The sequence below is a fragment of the Mobula hypostoma genome, chromosome 7, assembly GCF_963921235.1.
Source record: "Mobula hypostoma chromosome 7, sMobHyp1.1, whole genome shotgun sequence".
NCBI lineage: Eukaryota > Metazoa > Chordata > Chondrichthyes > Myliobatiformes > Myliobatidae > Mobula > Mobula hypostoma.
Window position 1 is genome coordinate 19,497,915 of NC_086103.1, and position 21,186 is coordinate 19,519,100.

A 21,186-nucleotide genomic window follows, 5' to 3' on the forward strand; every position below is an offset into this window, starting at 1 on the left:
GAGGGCATACAAGTGTGAGATATGCCAACTAGTGGAATAGTGCCGCAGCAACAACCTGGCACTCAATGTCAGTAAGGTGAAGGAGCTGATTGTGGACTTCAGGAAGGGTAAGCCGAAGGAGCACACACCAATCCTCATAGAGGGATCAGAAGTGAAGAGAGTGAGCAGCTTCAAGTTCCTGGGTGTCAAGATCTCTGAAGATCTAACCTGGTCCCAACATGTTGATGTAGTCATAAAGAAGGCAAGACAGCGACTATATTTTGTTAGGTTTGACGCGATCTGGCATGTCAACAAATACACTCAAAACTTTCTATAGTTGTACTGTGGAGAGCATTCTGACAGGCTGCATCACTGGTATGGAGGGGCTACTGCACAGGACCGAAAGAAGCTGCAGAAGGTTGTAAATCTCATCAGCTCCATCTTGGGTACAAGCCTACAAAGTACCCAGGACACCTTTAGGGAGCGGTGTCTCAGAAAGCCAACGTCCATTATTAAAGACCTCCGACACCCAGGGCATGCCCTTTTCTCACTGTTACCATTAGGTAGGAGATACAGAAGCCTGAAGGCACACACCCAGCAATTCAGGAACAGCTTCTTCTCCTCTGCCATCCAATTCCTAAATGGACTTTGAAGCTTTGGACAATACCTCACTTTTTTTAATATACAGTATTTCTGTTTTTGCACATTTTTTAATAATCTATTTGATATATGTAATTGATTTACTTGTTTGTTTATTATGTTTTATTTTATTTTTTTCCTCTCTCTGCTAGATTATGTATTGCACTGAATTGCTGCAAAGTTAACAAATTTCACATCACATGCCAGTGATAATAAACCTGATTCTTATTCTGACTCTGTCCCTGACAACTTACATTGTTTTTTTTCTTTTTCCCATTTCTGAAGATTGGTTTTCTATCTGAAGGATAGCTTCTGTATTTATTGCTGCATGTGATTCATCTGCTGAGTACTTCCAGATAGTTATGTGTTTGTTTCAGGATTTGAACATCTGCACTCTTCACACATCTTCACAGAAAAGGGGAGGAAGCCTTGAACCGTTAACTTAGGAAGCTAGGTAGAAAGTTGAAAAGCAGGGCCTCCAGGGTAGCAATCTCTGGATTGATGCCTCTGCCACATGCCAATGAGGGTCAGAATAGGAAAATTTAGCAGATGAATGCATTGCTGAGGATCTGGTACAAGGAGCAGGGTTTCGTATTTCTGGATCATTGGAATCTCTACTGTACAAAAGAGACGGGTTACACCTGAGCACTGGGGGATTCAATATCCTTGGGGGCAGGTTTGCTAGCACAGTGAGGGATAGTTTAAACTAATTGGGAGGGGGATAGGCAACTAACTGATAGGGCTGAGGCTGGGGCAGTTGGTATTTTTATCTTTTGTTTTCTCTTTGTGTTGGCAGCATTTTGGTTGTTTGCCATTCTTTGTTTGTCTGTAGTTCTCCATTGATTCAATTGTGTTTCTAGCATCTATTGTAAATGCTCACAAGGAAATGAATGTCGGTGAATATATGATAACAAACACAGTACAGCATGTACATTAATCATCAATTTGCTTTGAACTTTGACCCTTGCTACATTAAATTTTACAGGGAGATCCCAAATAAGTGAGCTGGTAAATCGGAGAAAATGTTTCCTCATGAAATGTGTGATTCCATAAAGGAATGGGATCAATATTTGTGAGTTCTAGTTTATCTCTCCCTTGAATTATCCACAATCCAGAAGCAAAAGATACATTCTTTAGTATTTTCATTCACTTTAGTGATAACTTCTGATATCCCCAATCCATCCTGAGACTGAATTTTGGGAGGCAACTGGTCCTGACAAGAAAAGTGAGAAAAGTAGGAATCAATGTAACCAGTTGTGTTTGGGTCTCAGCCTATCTGGAGCAACCTGTGGAAAACTGGATCACCCCCTGTTGCGGTGTTAAGCACAGCTTTGGTCACAACATTTAGGGGAAGGAGTCTGCTGTGAAAAGTCATATTTGTGTTGTCTCTATCCCCCTACCACATGACCCATCTCCCACAGGTTCTCCTCAGTCAGGAACAGAAATGGACATGAAGCCAACATGAAATGGCCGAGCGGACTCAATGGGCTGAATAGCCTAATTCTGCTCCTGTGTCTTATGCACCTCTGCTCTTATTAGATCCTACGTCCCTTCATCGGAAAGAATCTACTGAATTTATTTTCATTTCTTCATACAAGTCCTGCTGAAAGGCCTTGACCCAAAATGTAGACTGTACTTTTTTCCATAGATGCTGCTTGGTCTGCTGAATTCCTCCAGTATTTTGTGTGTGTTGCATGAAGGATCATATGTTCCTTCATCAGAAAGAATCTATTGAACTTATTTCCATTTCCTGATACTGGTCTGCATGTTTTGATGGTGAAAAGATCGATAACCAGGAACCAGACTGGGCTTGATCCAACAAAAGGTGGGGCAAATGCCTTCACTGCCTTATACGGGGAACTGGATTTGTTGGTAATGGGAGGCTATTGACTTGCTGCTCCTGGTTGGATCAGAATCTGTTGCCTCCTTCTGCCATTGGTCCAAAGTTCATCATGGACAGAAAGGGTTGTTTTCACTTCACAATCATCAAGATAATAATGAAAGAAGGGAGGATGTGATTCATCCCCATTCAGGGAGATTTGCAGCTGTTCAATAATGTAAATACAAAGAAAATCATTACGTCTATATTCTGTACATATTTCAAGGCGTCTGCAACTCATGTTCTCAGCATTTGTTTGTTTGTTTATTTATCTAGGTATTCCTTTATTTTTGTTGTCTTTACACAGATCATCTTCTCATTGACTTCATTAACTTTGCCTCCAACTTTCACCCTGCCCTCAAATTTACCTGGTCTATTTCTAACACCTCCCTCCCCTTTCTTAATCTTTCTGTCTCTATCTCTGCAGACAGCTTATTCTACTGATGTCTAACATAAGCCCACAAATTCTCACAGCTACTTGGACTATTCCTCTTCCCACCCTGTCTCTTGCAAAAATGCCATCCCCTTCTCGCAATTCCTCCGTCTCTGCTGCATCTGCTCTCAGGATGAGGCTTTTCATTCCAGGACAAAGGAGATGTCTTCCTTTTTTAAAGAAAGGGGCTTCCCTTCCTCCACCATCAACTCTGCTCTCAAACACATCTCTCCTATTTCACGCACATCTGCTCTCACTCCATCCTCCCGCCACCCCACTAGGGATAGGGTTCCCCTTGTCCTCACCTACCACCCCACCAGCCTCCAGGTTCAACATATAATTCTTCGTAACTTCCACCACCTCCAACGGGATCCCACCACCAAGCACATCTTTCCCTCCCCGTTCTTTCTGCTTTCCTCAGGGATCGCTCCCTACACAACTCCCTTGTCCATTCGTCCCCCCCATTCCTTCCCACCGATCTCTCTCCCAGCACTTATCATTGTAAGCGGAACAAGTGCTACACCTGCCCTTATACTTCCTCCCTCACCACCATTCAGGGCCCCAGACAGTCCTTTCAGGTGAGGCGACACTTCACCTGTGAGTCGGCTGGTGTGATATACTGCGTCCGGTGCTCCCGGTGTAACGTTCTATATATTGGTGAGACCTGACGCAGACTGGGAGACCGTTTCGCTGAACACCTGTGCTCTGTCTGTCAGAGAAAGCAGGATCTCCCAGTGGCCACACATTTTAATTCCACGTCCTGTTCCCATTCTGATATGTCAATCTATGGCCTCCTCTACTGTCAAGATGAAGCCACACTCAGGTTGGAGGAACAACACCTTATATTCCATCCGGGTAGCCTCCAACCTGATGGCATGAACATTGATTTCTCTAACTTCCGTTAATGCCCCTCCTCCCCTTCTTACCCCATCCCTTATTTATTTATTTATTATTCCCCCCCCCCCTTTTTCTCTCTCTGTCCCTCTCGCAATCACTCCTTGCCTGCTCTCCATCTTCCTTTGGGCTCCCCCCCCCAGCTTTCTTTCTCCCTAGGCCTCCCATCCCATAATCCTCCCCCTTCTCCAGCTCTGTATCCCTTTTGCCATTCAACTTTCCAGCTCTTAGCTTCATCCCTCCCCCTCCTGTCTTCTCCTATCATTTTGGATTTCCCCCTCTCCCCCTTCCCAACTTTCAAATCTCTTCCTATCTCTTCTTTCAGTTAATCCTGACGAAGGGTCTCGGCCTGAAACATCGACTGTACTTCTTCCTATAGATGCTGCCTGGCCTGCTGTGTTCCACCAGCATTTTGTGTGTGTTGCTATCTTCTTTCTGTGTTGTTTTCATTAATTCTATCAACTTCCTTTGTTTGTCTGTGAATGCATGCAAGAAAATTAACCTCTGGGTAGTATAGGGTGTCATATTCATACATATGACATGTAAGTATTTTGATAATAAATTTACATTAAATTTTAAAATTTGAGCTTTAGAATTTCATGATGGGAAAATTACATCATTTTCATGTTCATTTTATTCATGGAACTCACACATGGTGTTTTCTGTGGTGAAGAGCTCCATTCTTCAATCACACTTTATCTGGTGAAGTGTTTCCAAACTTCCTGCAAGGTTTCTGAATTTCTGGCCACTTGACCAAGTGTTCAAATAGTCTACCTCTCCAACATTCAGTCCTAAAATCTGCACTCAAAGAAATTTTAAACATGAGAAATTCTGGAACTGCAGGAAATCCAAAGCAAAACAGTCAAAATGCTGAAGGGACTCAGCAGGTCAGGCAGCTTCTATAGAAATTAATAAACAATCGATATTCCAGGCTGAGACCCTTCCTCTGATCTTGTCCTGAAATATCCACTGACTATTTGTTTCCATTGTGTCCTGAGGAATGGTCTCAGCCCAAACTAGAATTCACAGAGAAGTACAGCACAGAAACAGGTCCTTCAGCCCATCTAGTCCATGCTGAAACCATTTAAACTCCCTACGCTCATCGACCTGCACTAGGACCATAGCTTTCCATACCTCTACTATCCATGTACCATTGAAACTTCTCTTAAATGTTGAAATCGAGCTCACATGGATTAGTTGTGCTGGCAGCTCATTCCACCCTCTCAAGATCCTCTGAATGAAGGCGTTTCCCTTCATGTTCCCCTCAAACCTCTTACCTTTCACTGTTAAGCCATGACCTCTGGTTGTAGTCCCACCCAGCCTCAGTGGAAAAAGCCTGCTTGCATTTATCCTGTCTATAGCTCTCATAATTTTCTATACCTCTATCAAATCTCCTCTCAATATTCTAGGTTCTGAAGAATATAGTCCTCACCTCTTCAATCTTTCCTTATAACTCAGGTCCTCCAGAACCAGCGACGTCCTTGTAGATTTTCTCTGCACTCTTTCAACCTTGTTTACATCTTTCCTATTGGTAGGTGACCAAATTTGCACACAATACTCCAAATTAAGCCTCACCAACATCTTATACAACCTCAACAAAACATCCCATCTTCTGTACTCAATCCATTGACTTATGAAGGTCACTGTGCCAAAAGCTTTCTTTACGACTCTATCTACCTGTGACACCACTTTCAACCAATTATGTACCTGTATTCCCTGATCCCTTTGTTATACCACACCTCTCAGTGCCTTACCATTCACTGTATAAAACTTATCCTGGGTGAACCAACGGAAGTGCAAAACCTCAACACTTGTCAGCATTAATTTCCATCTGCCATTTTCAGCTCATTTTCCAGCAGTTGTGGATCCCTCTGCAAGCCATGATAGCCTTGCTCACTGTCCACTACACCCCCAATCTTGCCATCATCCGTTAATTTGCTGATCCAGTTAAACACATTATCATGCAGATCATTCATATAGATGACAAACAACAAAGGACCCAGCACCAATCTCTCGGTATAGCACTCATCGCAGGTGTCCAGTCAAAGGTACAGGGACTGGGCATCCATAGTAAAAATAAGATGATGGGGGCCAGAGAACCTGAAATCCTTGCAAAGAACAAGAGCGTGTGAGGGGTCACAGATGTAGCTAGGAAGGGATTGAACCAGCGGGGAATAAAACAGAGCTGAGGTATGCAGATATGAGTTCAGTAGGACAGGAACAAGCTGAAACAATGGGTCTACCTGGACAAGCGGTTTTATGGATTTTGGGTAGGAGGTGGAAATGGAAGGTGTGGGGTGTGGGAACTATGAAGTTCCCTCCCCGACCAGGGAGGCCTCAAAGCTCTCTCTTTCTGGGCACCAAACCCAACCATTTCCCCTCCACCATCACCCTTCTCCACCGAGTGGAACTTGTCCTCACCCTAAACAGTTTCTCCTTTGGCTCCTCCCACTTCCTTCAAACAAGCATTCGCTTGGGTCCCAGCTATGCCTGCCTGTTTGTCGGCTACATGGAACTGTCTATGTACCAAGTCTGCACTGGTGACCATCTCACACTTTTCCTACGCCACATCAACAACTGCGTTGGTGCTGCTTCCAGCACCCTTGCTGAACTCATCGATTTCATCCACTTTGCCTCCAACTTCTACCCTGCCCTCAAATTAACCTGCTCCATTTCTGACCCTCTTCTTCCCTTTTTCAATCTCACTGTCTCCAAAGAGAGCTTATCCACCGATGGCTATTGTAAACCAATAGACTCTCACAGTACCTGGACTATACCTTGTCCCACCCTAATACTTGTAAAAACGCCATCCCTTTCTCTCAATTCCTCCATCTCCACCACATCTGCTCTCAGGATGAGGCTTTTCATTCCAGAACGAAGGAGATGCCCTCCACTTTCAAAGAAAGGGGATTCCCTTCTTCCACCATCAACGCTGCCCTCAACCACATCTCTTCCATTTTACACACGTCTGTCCTTACCCCATCTTCCCACCACCCTATCAAGGATAGTGTTCTTCTTGCCTTCATCTATCACCATGCCAGCCTCCTCATCCAGCACATAATTCTCCAAAACTTCTGCATCTCCAACTGGATCCCACCACCAAACACATCTTTCCCTCTCCCCCGCTTTCTGCTTTCTCTAGAGACCACTCCCTACGTGACTCCTTTCTCCATTCGTCCCTCCCCACTGATCTCCCTCCTGGCACTTACCCTTGTAAGTGGAACAACAGCTACATCTGCCCCTACACCTCCTCCCTCACTACCATTCATGGCTTCAATCCCAAGTGCCTTTTTCTACTTGGGTAGTGAACTTGAGTGTAATCCCATCCTCTCAAACTTCCAATGTCTGGATTGTTCACTGGTCAAAGCTCGGTTACAGTGTTTCAATCAACTGCTACCCTTTTCTACTCAGGCAGTGGAACTGAGTGAAATCCCCTCCTCGCAACTTCTGATGGCTGAACTGTTTGCTGGTCAAACCTCTAAATGTCGATTGTTTATTCATTTCCATTGATGCTGCCTGATCTGTGAGTTCCTCCTGCATTTTTGGAGTGTTCCAGAGGAATTTTTGTCTTTCTACCTTCTTGCTAATTTAGGACTAATCGATGCCATTTCTGACCATCATTAAATTGTGTATCCAGTATTGTTCTGATAATTATCTCCTCATCTTTCTCGACAACATAAATTCTTTCAGGGTGACTTATCCAAAACTGCACAAAACTCTTACCTTGGAGAGGTGCATGGACAGGAAGGGTTCAGAGGGGTACTTTACTTTACTTTATACTTTATTGTCGTCAAACAATTGATACTAGAACGTACAATTATCAGAGCAATATTTGATTCTGAGCTTCCTGCTCCCTGGATTACAAATATTAAATATGAAAAATAGTAAAAATTAGTAAATATTAAAAACTTATCCGTTCAGCAGTCTTATCACAGTTGGAAAGAAGCTATTCCCAAATCTGGCTGTACGAGTCTTCAAGCTCCTGAGCCTTCTCCTGGAGGGAAGAGGGACGAAAAGTGTGTTGGCTGGGTGGGTCGCATCCTTGATTATCCTGGCAGCACTGCGCCGACAGCGTGCGGTGTAAAGTGAGTCCAAGGACGGAAGATTGGTTTGTGTGATGTGCTGCGCTGTGTTCACGATCTTCTGCAGCTTCTTTCGGTCTTGGACAGGACAGCTTCCACACCAGGTTGTGATGCACCCTAGAAGAATCCTTTCTACAGTGTATCTATAAAAATTAGTGACGGTTTTAGGGGACAGGCCAAATTTCTTTAGTTTTCTCAGGAAGAAAAGGCACTGGTGGGCCTTCTTGGCAGTGAACTATGCTTGGTTGGACCAAGTCAGGTCATTTGTGATATTGACCCCGAGGAACTTAAAGCTTTTGATCTGTTCCAGCTTTTGACCTGCGCACCACTGATGTAAATTGGGTCGTGCGGTCCGCTACTCCTTCTGAAGTCAACAACCAATTCCTTCATCTTGCTGACGTTGAAGGATAGGTTATTGTCTTTGCACCATGCCACCAGGTTCTTAATTCCCTCTCTGTACTCAAACTCATCATTTCCCGAGATACGGCCTACAATTGTTGTGTCATCAGCAAACTTATATATTGAGTTTGATGGAAACTTGGCTACAGTGAGTACAGCAGGGGGCTGAGTACACAGCCTTGTGGGGCACCGGTGCTCAAAGTGATTGTAGAGGAGAGCTTGTCCCTTATTTTTACGGCCTGAGTCCTGTCTGTGAGGAAGTTGAAGATCCAGCTGCAGATCTGAGTGCTAAGACCCAGGTTCCGGAGCTTAGGTTATTGGTCAAAGGGGACGAATATCAATGCGCATCTTGGTCAGCATGAACAGGTTGGGTCAAAGGGCTAAGTCTGGCTGAGTGGTGCCAAAATAATAACCTCATACTCAAAGTCAGCTGATAATTGACATCTGCAAGAAGAAACTAGATGTCCATGAGCCAGATATCATCATGGGATCATAAGTGGAGAGGGTCAGAAACTTTAAATTCTTCAGTGATATCATTGCAGAGGACCTGTCCTGGGCCCTACATGTAAGTGCAATTTCAGAGAAATCTCAACAGTGCCTCTCCTTCCTAAAGAGTCTGCAAAGATTCAGAATGACATCTAAAATTTTACGAAGCTTCTATAGATGTATGGTGGAGAGTACAATGACTGCATCATAGCCTGGTATGAAAACACCGATATGATTTTATGGAAAATCCAACAAAATGTAGTGGATATGGCCTAGTCCATCAAGGGTAACACACTCCCCACCACTGAGCACGTCTGCATGGAGCATTGACGAAGGGTAACAGCATCCATCATAAGGATGTATGCCCTGTTCATGTTCCATAGTCTTTCAATTTCCTTTTCTAACTCAGCATATTTCTGGTGCTTTTCACTTATTGATTTCTGTATGTTATTTATGTTTGGAATGGCTATATCTATTAAGTAAGTTGTTCTTACTTATTTATCTTGTATTATTATATCCGGTGGTTCTTATGGATTGGTCATAATATAATTTGTGGGACTCTGTCTCTAAACTAGATCAGACTTGTATATATAGTAAGGTATGGTTTCTTTTGGTCTGGCTGGTGGTGTAGTGGCATCAGCACTGGACTTCAAGGCAGATAGTCCTGAGTTCAAATCTCAGCTGGGTCCCAACCTGGGCAGCAAAAGTATCTGCATGGAAGAAAGGCCTGGCAATCTACTTCTGCATCTTGCCATGAAAACCCTATGGTCCATGAGGTCACGATGAGTTGGACATCAACTTAATGACTGAACACCATTGTTTCTTTAATGAGTTTGTCTTTTTGAGCAAGACTTTGGTGAATGATGTTTGCCACTCGATTGTTCCTGTGTAAGTAATCAGATTGAGTTAAACAGTGCAGGATTCTGTAATGTGTTGAATTGTCTGTGACTTATATTGGCATTTTCTGCATTTATTGTCTTGAATTTGTTGGTCGTTTTTATTTATTTTTGATATTTTTTGTGTTAACCACCTGGTTCTGTATTGCCACATGGAACCCCTCTGTTTCCAAGAGGTGGTCTCCAATTCTGAGACAGGCATTCGACACTTCTTTTTTAACATCTAGTCTGCTCAGATTGTTGGGATGTCTTCCATTGGATAACTCTTTCTACAAAAGTGATACACACAAGGGAACCTGGCCAATGCGGGAGAGAGAGAGACAGACAGAGATGGAAAGACATTGGGAGATCATGGAGAGAAAGGGAGAGAGCCATAGGACAATTCCTTCATGGATCATTTGTGATTTGCAATTAGGTAAGAGAAATGTTTTAAATTCTATCAAAACTTTTATGAAGGGAATTTTAAGAAATTTGCATTTCTTCAATTCTGTGAGTGAGTATATTGTCACCCAAATCAAGCTTGCTTCTTGCTTGTCTGTCATACTTTAGGACCAGATATCAGACCAAAAGTTCATTACCTCTGTACTTGTTGGTAATTCTGTGCCAGGGTTGGTGACATTTTGGCACATCAAATCTAGTTTTAATTCCCTGTTTCTGAATTGATAATCCTGTTTTCTTCATGTATCTATTTAATCTAGCTATGTATGCACCAAACTGTTGGTATCATGCATCAATAACTTCTATAATGTTTTTGTTCGGCTGATCACATCTTATATGGACCTTATATTTCCTTAGCTGTTCTCTTAACTTTCTTGCTTGGGTTATCTATTTTATACTCAATTAGGAAGAATATTTCTGCTCCTAAGGTTTCAACTTTGTTTCTCAATCTGTTCTACCACTTCTGTGCTCTCATTTCATTACTCAGTTTTGTGTTTCTATTAATGAGTGCCTTTACTTTGGGTGCATTGCACTGCACTTTTGTTAAACACGCACAGTATTTCATTGTGTGTAGTTCATCAAATGTTTTCAGTTTTCCTAAATATTGTGAGAATATAATAGTAACAATTTTTGCAAATTTAGATGACATATTTTGTTTTGTCATGTAGGGTCCTTTTGTTGGGTCAATGCCTATATATTCTGTTAACGTGGTGTTCAGTGTTAGGTTAATTTTGTCTGTAACCTCAGGTTTTGCAGAGACTCTACTTCTGTGTTGTTGCTGTTACTGTCAGGTTGTGGAACAGCTGAAGTAATTGTATTTTCATTGGCATTTTGGTGGGTTCCATCTTCATTATTTTATTGCATAGCACTCTTGTGGTCTTTAGGTTGGTTTCTTCCTAGCTCTTGTGCAACATCATGCTTAACTTGGTTTAACATGCCCATAGGGATTAAGTTTTTTTTTTCACCATCACTCTATGTTGATCTGCTATTCATTGTGTATTTACTTGCGTGAAGGGATATTGTGCTATAAACTGTTGATGAAGTTCATCTCTGTATGTTGTGATGTCAGTCTCAAGTTTCTTAACTCAATAAGATCATTGACTGTAAGATATAGGAGCAGAACTAGGCTATTTGCCCATCAAATCTGCTCCACCATTTCATCATGGCTGATTCCAGTTACCCTCTCAGTCCCAATCTCCTGCCTTCTCCCCGTATCCTTTCACGCCCTGACTGATCAAGAATCTATCAACCTCTGCCTTAAATATACATAAAGACTTGGCTTTCACGGCTGCCTGTGACAATGAATTCCACAGATTCATCACTCTCTGGCTAACAAAATTCCTCCTCATCCCCATTCTAAAAGGACATACATGAATCATGAGTGTTTACTTCTAATGACAATTTCATGGATATCTTTCTTTTCTAATTTCCTGAGTAGCCTCAGTTGTAAGTGAACTGATCCCCTGAGAAAGACCTGCATCAGTTGCAGTCAACACACATCAAAGTTGCTGGTGAACGCACCAGGCCAGGCAGCATCTCTGGGACAAGGTACAGTCGACGTTTCAGGCCGAAACCCTTCGTCAGGACTTTGTCAGTTGCAGTCTGTAGTTTTGGTGGTCTACTTTGAATGCCAGCTTTATCTTTTTGGGTGTTTCCAGTGCCTGCCCACCTCTTTAGCAGAGCACCACTGCTTTTTTTGCTTACTGTCATGCCCAGTGCTAGCTCTAGGCATGCAATGGCAATCCCCAGGCAGTAGTCATATCACTCTATTCCAGAGACATCGCTCCATTTCCCCAGTGAAAGGGCATTGCTTTTTATACCTACGTCCACATTTTGGTTTCAGCTTCCCCTATTATGGAGAACAGACAACGCAGTACTGAGGCTCCAGAGACTCCACTCTATGTTCACAGACCCAAGATCATAGATTGACTGATAGATGCATTGTTGTCTGGTTTCCCTACACCTGCTTTCTGATAGGAAGTGGATGGTAGGTGTTCAGAACAGACATGGTGGGCTTTTGTGTTGTATGATCATATGAGTCTACTTTGCAAACTACAGTCTTGTTTTTTTTAATAAAACTTCTCGAGGTTTTCAAGCATTGCAATTAATTTTGCTTCCACTGGTTGGTTCTAGTACAAATGCTAACTAATTCTGTTCCACTCAATTCATGCACTGTTCACTGTATAACAATGATATCAATGAGAAAAATAAGTTTGCAGATGACACAAATGGAGGACAAAGTGAACAATGAAGAGGATGCAATGAGGGCATGAGGGTGCAATATGATTCAAGCATGTTGTCTGATTAGAGCTAATGTAGACAGATAGTACTAGTAACGATTACATTATATACATTGTCTACATTGAATAAAAATACATGAACTTTTTTTTAGATGTGGGGGCACAGTAAAAAAACTCTATTGGCCCAGAAAGCTTATGCTGCTCAATTACATCATGTGGCCAGATAACCTACTTGCCCTCATGTCAACGGAGGGTGGGAGAAAACCAGAGCACATGAAGGAATCCCATGCAATGACGGGGAGAAAGAATGTACTCCTTACAGGCAACAGCGGAATTGAACCAAGTTTGCTGGCATTGTAATATTAAGACTATAAGGCATAGGATCAGAATGAGGCTTTTTGGCCCATCGAGTCTGCTCTGTCATTCACTCACAGCTAATCCTTTTTTCCCCTCCACAGCCCCACTCCCCAGCCTTCGCCCTGTAACCTCTGATGCCGTGTCCAATCAAGAACCTCTCAAGCTCCTATCAAGCTCTGTCTTCAATATACCCAATGACCCGGCCTCTAATATATTTCAGAAATTCACCACCTTCTGGCTAAAGAAATTTCTCCACATCTCTGTTTTAAATGGTCACCCCTCTAACCTGAGGCTGTTCTCTCTTGTCCTAGACTCCCCCACCATAAGAAACATCCTTTCCACATCTATTCTGTCAAGGCCTTTCAACATATGAAAGGTTTCAATAAAATCGCCCCTCATCCTTCTAAATTCCAGAGCTATCAAATATTCCTTTTATGATAAACACAAAATAATCTGCAGATGCTGGGGTCAAAGCAATACTCCTGACGAAGGGTTCCGGCCCAAAACATTGAACGATCTTTTCCACGGATGCTGCCCGACCTGCTGAGTTCCTCCAGCGTGTTGTGAGTGTTCCTTTTATGATGACCTTTTCATTCCCAGAATCATCCTTGTGAACATCCTCTGGACCCTCTCCAATGCTAGCACATCTTTTCTCAGATGAGGAGCCCAAAACTGTTCACAATACTGAAGCTGAGGCCTCACCAGCACTTTAAAAAGCCTCAGCATTATATGCCTCGCCAACTTGAATCATGGCTGTAAAAGCTGAAAGAAACATCATTTGAATGATAGTAGCTCACCCCTGGACGGGCCAGAGACACTTGCTGTTACTCCAAGAGACAGTGTCTGATGTAATGACATCAGTGTAAGGTGACTGTGTTTGGTTTGTTCATAATGGTAGCAAAGGGCTGTAGCTTTTGTTAAGCATATCCAGCAACTTTCACATGTTTTATTCACAACATCCTACTCAAACCAGGGAGCCTTACAGCAGTTGTATGGAAATTGTTGGAGAGTATTGTTAGGGACAGGGAGTTCTCACATCTGTTCAGTCAGCACGCCTTGTGTGGGAGCATCTTGTCCTACCTTTTTTGAGGAGATGACAAAGATGATTGGTGAAGGTAGTGCAGTGAATGTTCGAAACATTCACATGGTAAAGCTTTCAACAAGGTCCCCAGTGATCAACTGATGCAGAACATAAAGACACATAGGATCCATGAAGACTTGATGAATGGGATTCCAAATTGTTTTGGTCACAGTAGACAGAGGGAAGTGATCTGACTGAGAAGGTGTTAGTCTGACTGGAGGTTTGTGACCAGTGGTGTACCACAAAGATCATTTACATATGTCAATGATTTGGAGAAAAATGGAATTAAATTGATTAGCACATTAGCAGATGAAATACGATTTGGCAGAATTGTGGATAATGAGTAAGATTGTCAAGAATTCAACAGTTTATCATTCAGTTGTAAATGAGGCCTCCATCAATCAGGGTCAACCATGGATGTTGCATTCTAGATGTTTAGATTCGCAAGCCTGTACAGTACGAAATGGAGAGCAAGCTGTTGTAAATATGGACAGTAAAATGGCCAATGGATTTTAACCTGAACAAATGTGATGCATTGAACTTTAGAGGTAAATATACAGTAAATGCCAGGTCCCGCAGGGCTGCTGATGTACACAAGCACTTTGTGGTACGAGTCCACTGGTCTCTGATAGATTGGAGAAGAAGGCTCGCAGCATACTTCCCTTCAGTGATCAGCGTGCAGAGTAAAAAGTCAGCAGGTTGTGTTGCAGCTGAGTAAAACATTGGTTATAGTTGGAGTGTTGTTAATGTTCCAGTCGCAGTGGAACAACTAAAAGCCAAACACATCACATCCACGGTCTCACGTGCTATGCACAAGCAAGGAAAATGCAGAATACAACAGCGACTAATCAGTGAGCAAAAGTACTTACTTTGGGTGAAACCAGACTGACGGAGCGAAACAAATAAAAATTCAAACATCAGAGGTGCACTATTGTTCCTTTTACCAAATTGCATTATTATATATTTCCCAGCACTGTATTCCATCTGCCAATTTTTTGCCCATTCTTTAATTTGCCTGAGTCCTGCTGCAATTGCATTTCTCCCTCAGCACTACCTAACCCTGCACCTATCTTCATATCATCCGCAAACATTGCCACAAAGCCATCAATTCCACTATCTAAATTATTGACAAACAATGTGAAAAGTATCAATCCCAATACTATCCCCAAAGGACCAGCATTATTCAACCAGAAATGGCTCCCTTCACTCCCACTCACTCCCTCCTGTCTGTCAGCCATTCTGCTATCCATGCCAGTATACTTTCTGCAACACCACAGGATTTTATCTGGTTAAGCTGCCTCATGTGAGGCACCTTATCAAATGCCTTCCAAAACTCTAGGTAAATGACATCCACTGCCTCTCTTTTGTTCACCCTGCTTGTAACTTCCTCGAAGAATTCTAACAAATTTGTCAGACAAGATTTCCCTTAATAGAAACCATACTGTCTTTGACTTATTTTATTATTGGTCTCCAAGTACCATTCCCTGACATTTTCCATTTTACGTTGTCAAACTTCCTTTGTGTTTCTCTGTGAAATGTTCTTGGCTTCATTGGAACTCATTGATCTAAATTATCAGGAGCTTAGTGAAGGACAATGAATCCTCAAACACTGCTCAACTATTGCCTAGGAAACAAGCAGGACAATATCGAGTAGATAACTAACACAGTAGTGTTGATCAGGCCACAGGAAATAAAGTTAAACAGTTTAACGTAGGTGGGCGTCAATTACCTAATTGTGCAAATCGCTCTTTCTTTGACGTTTATCAAAAAGAAGATGAAACAACATATGAAACTGAAGCAAAAACAGACAAACATGCTTCGATTTCCAAAGACGCTGAGTGTTTCAGTAATTAAGCACCCAAAGGCCTTTAAACATGTTAATCGACAAACTGAAACCATAGAAACCATAGAGACTACAGCACAGAAACAGGCCTTTTGGCCTTCTTGGCTGTGCCGAACCATTTTCTGCCTAGTCCCACTGACCTGCACATGGACCATATCCCTCCATACACCTCCCATCCATGTATCTGCCCAATTTATTCTTAAATGTTAAAAAAGAACCCGCATTTACCACCTCGTCTGGCAGCTCACTCCATACTCCCACCACTCTCTGTGCGAAGAAACCCCCACTAATGTTCCCTTTAAACTTTTCCCCCCTCACCCTTAACCTATGTCCTCTGTTTTTTTTCTCCCCTTGCCTCAGTGGAAAAAGCCTGCTTGCATTCACTCTATCTATACCCATCATAATTTTATATACCTCTATCAAATCTTCCCTCATTCTTCTACGCTCCAGGGAATAAAGTCCTAACCTATTCAACCTTTCTCTGTAACTGAATTTCTCAAGTCCCGGCAACATCCTTGTAAACCTTCTCTGCACTCTTTCAACCTTATTTATATTCTTCCTGTAATTTGGTGACCAAAACTGAACACAATACTCCAGATTCGGCCTCACCAATGCCTTATACAACCTCATCATAACATTCCAGCTCTTATACTCAATACTTCGATTAATAAAGGCCAATGTACCAAAAGCTCTCTTTACGACCCTATCTACTTGTGACGCCACTTTTAGGGAATTTTGTATCTGTATTCCCAGATCCCTCTGTTCCACTGCACTCCTCAGTGCCTTACCATTAACCCTGTATGTCCTACCTTGGTTTGTCCTTCCAACGTGCAATACCTCACACTTGTCTGTATTAAACTCCATCTGCCATTTTTCAGCCCATTTTTCCAGCTGGTCCAAGTCCCTCTGCAGGCTCTGAAAACCTTCCTCACTGTCTACTACATCTCCAATCTTGTATCATCAGCAAATTTGCTGATCCAATTTACCACATTATCGTCCAGATCATTGATGTAGATGACATATAACAATGGTTCCAGCACTGATCCCTGTGGCACACCACTAGTCACAGGCCTCCACTCAGAGAAGCAATTCTCTACCACCACTCTCTGGCTTCTTCCATCGAGCCAATATCTAATCCAATTTACCACCTCTCCATGTATACCTAGCGACTGAATTTTCCTAACTAACCTCCCATGCGGGACCTTGTCAAAGGCCTTACTGAAGTCCATGTAGACAATATCCACTGCCTTCCCTTCATCCACTTTCCTGGTAATCTCCTCGAAAAACTCCAATAGATTGGTCAAACATGACCTACCACGCACAAAGCCATGTTGACTCTCCCTAATAAGCCCCTGTCTATCCAAATGCTTGTAGATTCTGTCTCTTAGTACTCCCTCCAATAACTTACCTACTACCGACGTTAAACTCACCGGCCTATAATTTCCCGGATTAATGGCCTGTGAAGTGAAATGATCAAACCCAGAAATGCTCCCATCAAAGCATCCTTCACTACAATAAGCTAAATATAAAGGAGCTTGACATTCTGTTCAGGGGACAGCAGGTTAATTATATGACATGAGAGAGAGAGAGAGAGAAAGAAGGAAATATTTCACCATCACTGTGAAAGGACATGATAAAGATAAACATGGTGCAACCAAAAAGGCAGGTGCGGTTCGTGGGGGAGGGTGGGGGAGGTTGTGGGAGTAGAGATTGTATCAATACAAGGGTGATTTTCTTCATAACAATCTCTTTCATGTAATGTTGCTACCAAAGCTGTGCTCAATACTACAGCAAGGGCTTCATCCAAAGTTGGACAGATTGCTCTAGTGAACATGGATCTTTCTGAGTGAACGGCAGACAGTCTTACCATTATGCTGTGACCAGTCCTCATTCAAATTGTGTGATCTCTCACATACCTACTCATGCAATTTGCCCTGTTTAACAAAGATACATGCCTCTGTATTCTGGTAGTAGTTTTGAATGATTATACAAATAAAACTCAAAATATGAACTTGCAAAATGATCAGTTCGTTGTAAAATGCAACATGTAGAACCAAACCAATAGAACCAGAATCTACCCAACATTGAGTTTGCATAGAATAATATTACCATATGTGTCATGAAATTTATTAACTTAGCAGCAGCAGTACAACGTAATGCATGAAAGTTCTTGGCCTGAAATTTCAATTGTCTCTAGATTTTGCCTGACCTGTTGAGCTCCTCCAGCATTTTGTCTGTGTTACAGTGTAACATAAATGAGTGCTTAGTACCAATGTATCAGTAATTCTATTGGTCTTTTGTGTGATAATAGAGATTACCAGAGATCACAGCTGAAATGGAGAAATATCCATGAAGAGGCCTGGTCATGTAACCAACAGATAAATGAGGTTGTTGTATGAATTGGGCATGTCAGGAGCAATCACTCAACCACTCCTTTATACCTGGAAGCCAATAAATTGCTAACACTCGGTGATCTTCATACCAAGACTGAATGAGGGTTAAACAGTGATATTGACGGCATAGTCTCTCACCTTGTAAAATCGCACAGACTTCAGAACTGGTTCTACAGATTAGAAAGAAGAAAATTTAGCACCACTATTTAAGAGAGGGAGAGGGAGTGAGAATATAGAGCGGTTAGTCTGAAGTAATTTTAAAGAAGAAATATAACTGTATTTTTTATGAATTGGAGATTGGGATCATAGAAAATAATTAATAGCATTGGGTAAAGTCTATTTCATTTGATTTTATAATTTGTAATTAGCAGAATAGATAAGGGTGAATCTGTTAACATATTTCGACATCCAGAAGGTCCTTGATTAAGATGTTTCTCAAGGCGCCCAGCTCCTATTGGAACTTTCTAAGAACTTTCTACAGGAGCACCGTCAAGTTTCCTGTCAAGCTGTGTCATTGTGTGGTATGGAAGTTGCAAGGCATTGGACCACAAGATCCTATAGAGAACAGTAAAAACTGCTGTGAGGATTACTGGGGTCTCTCTTCCCCCCATTTGTGACATTTGCTGGGAGTGTTGTATTTGGAGGGCCCGAGACATTGGTGTGGATCCCTACCACCCACCCCATAATCTCTTTAACCCAGTACGATCCAGGAAGGAGGTACAGGAGCATCAGGTCTAAGACTGCCTGCATCTTCCTCTGGCTGTGAGACTACTGAGTTCTCGTCACTACAACAGCATGCTATTTAGCGTTTTCCTGTGCTAACAGTGCACACTTTTTGAATTATATTTTAAATGATGTGTGGCAATATTTTGTTTTATGTGCTGTGTGTGATATATGTTTTGCGGGTGCACTATGGTGCACTGGAACGCTATTTTGTTTGGTTGTGTATATGTAGTGAGATGACAATAAGCCTGAGCTTGAAGAGATTATTGGAGCAAGTGGATGGGGGGAGGAACATTCTGACACATGATGAAAACAGATTGACAGATGGAAATTGGAGAGTTTGCATAAATGGGCTGCAGTGACTTAGGAGGATGCCGTAGAGATCTGTTCTTGATCCACCTGTACACAACATGGAACCAGGTTTTACTACTAATATGAAGATAAATTACAGTGTCGCTTATGAGTCAGGCACATGCAATAAAACATGGAATAATGTAAGATGAGGGGAAAGAGAGACGGCTAAATGACGGATGGGTAGAAAAGACTTGGATTGGTGAAGCCAAAGCTTTGCACAATATTCTCACCAAAACAGGAAAGGCAGATTTTTTTCATTTATTATTTATTTTATTTAAAGATACAGTGTAGAACAGGTCCTTCTGCCCAACGAGATGTAAGCCCAACATCCCACCTATTTAACCTGAGCCTAATCACAGGACAATTTATAATGACCAATTAACCTACTAACCCGTACATCTTTGGACTGCAGGAGGAAACTGGAGCACCCAAAGGAAATCCATATGGTCACAGGGAGAACATAGAAACTCCTTAGGGACAGCACCAGAATTAAACTCCGATCTCCGACACTCCGAGTCTTATTGGCATTATGCTAACCACTGGTGACCCACAGTGTGGACCACAATTGTCAGATGCATTAATAATTGTTCTAGACCTACCAGATTTGTGGTTTATCTGAATGAGAATTTCATACTGAACTGTTGTGAATTCCTAAGGCACCAGACTATCAAATGTGAATGTGCTGGAATAGGACGTTTCCTCACCTACTGCATCTGACATCATGAATGAAGATGTTCCTCATGACAAGGTGCTGCCATCTACTGGTGAGGATGAAGTACAGTCTGAGGGAAAGCTGCAGGAACAGATTGCTTGTGAAAAGGGAAAGGATTCTTATAAAAGGACAAAATAATCTTTGGTGAGTGAAGCTAATTAACAGACAAGGGCAGTCCACTCCAGATCTACAAGGGATGGTTTTATATTATTGTGGTTTACATGGGCGGCACAGTAGTGTAGAGGTTAGTGTAATGATTAACAGCACTAGTGATCAGTGATAGGGTTTCAATTCCCACCACTATCAGAAAAGAGTTTATATGTTCTCTCCACGATAACTTGGGTTTCCCCGGGTTCTCTGGTTTCCTCCCACATTCCAAACATGTACAAATTAGGGTTAGTGAGTAGTCGGCTTGTTATGTTAGTGCCAGGAGCATGGCAACACTTGTGGGCTGCCCCCAGCACATCCTCGTGCTGTGTTGGTCTCTGACACAATGATTTCACTGTATGGTTTGATGTTTTTGAAACTAACATCTCCATAATCTGGAACTAAAATGAGAAGGAATTCTCAGAGTTTGAATTAAAGAATGAAAAGTTTAATAAGGAAAAAAATATTTGTGACACGTACATCAAAGCTTTGAAACATAAAGTGAAATGGGTCACTTGCATCAACCACCAACACATTTAGAGGATTCCTGGGGGCAGCCCACAGGATTCTCACAAAGTGAGTCCACAATTGTTATGAAACCAAAAATAGGAAGTTGCTTGACAACCCTCACATTGTCTCTCTGCCTGTGTTAGCTCAGTTAATGTCTGCAATATTACAAAATGCTCTAAAATACACTTTTCATTCTCAAAGACCTAAAAAATTCACTACAAATGTGCAAATAATTTAACCGGCTTTTCCAATTTGAAAAACCCAAGAAAAAAAGCATACAAGAGAAAGAGGGGGTGAAAGATCAGGTGATGTTCCTGATCATATCAACATGCCTTTAAAATGTAAGAGAGACCTCATTTCTCCACTTACCCTCACAGAAGGCCATCAAAAAGAAATATAAACCAGACATCCTGTTTCTCCTGTCATAAGAAACGGAGAAGCAGAAAGCTAAAACAAGAACTAGCTCAGGCTTTTGTTCTGTCAGCATATCATGTACTGAACTGGATTCAAAGGAGTTTCCCATGGACTTTGACCTATTTTGTGAGACTATCCCAATGAAGGTTTCAAAGAGATTATTGAAAACAAAATGAAAAGAAATCATCACATTATTGCCAATTGGCCTCAGGAATAAACACAAAAAATTCTAGGATGTTCTTAGCAGATTAAGCACTGCTAAGAAATACAGATAATTTATAAAATTA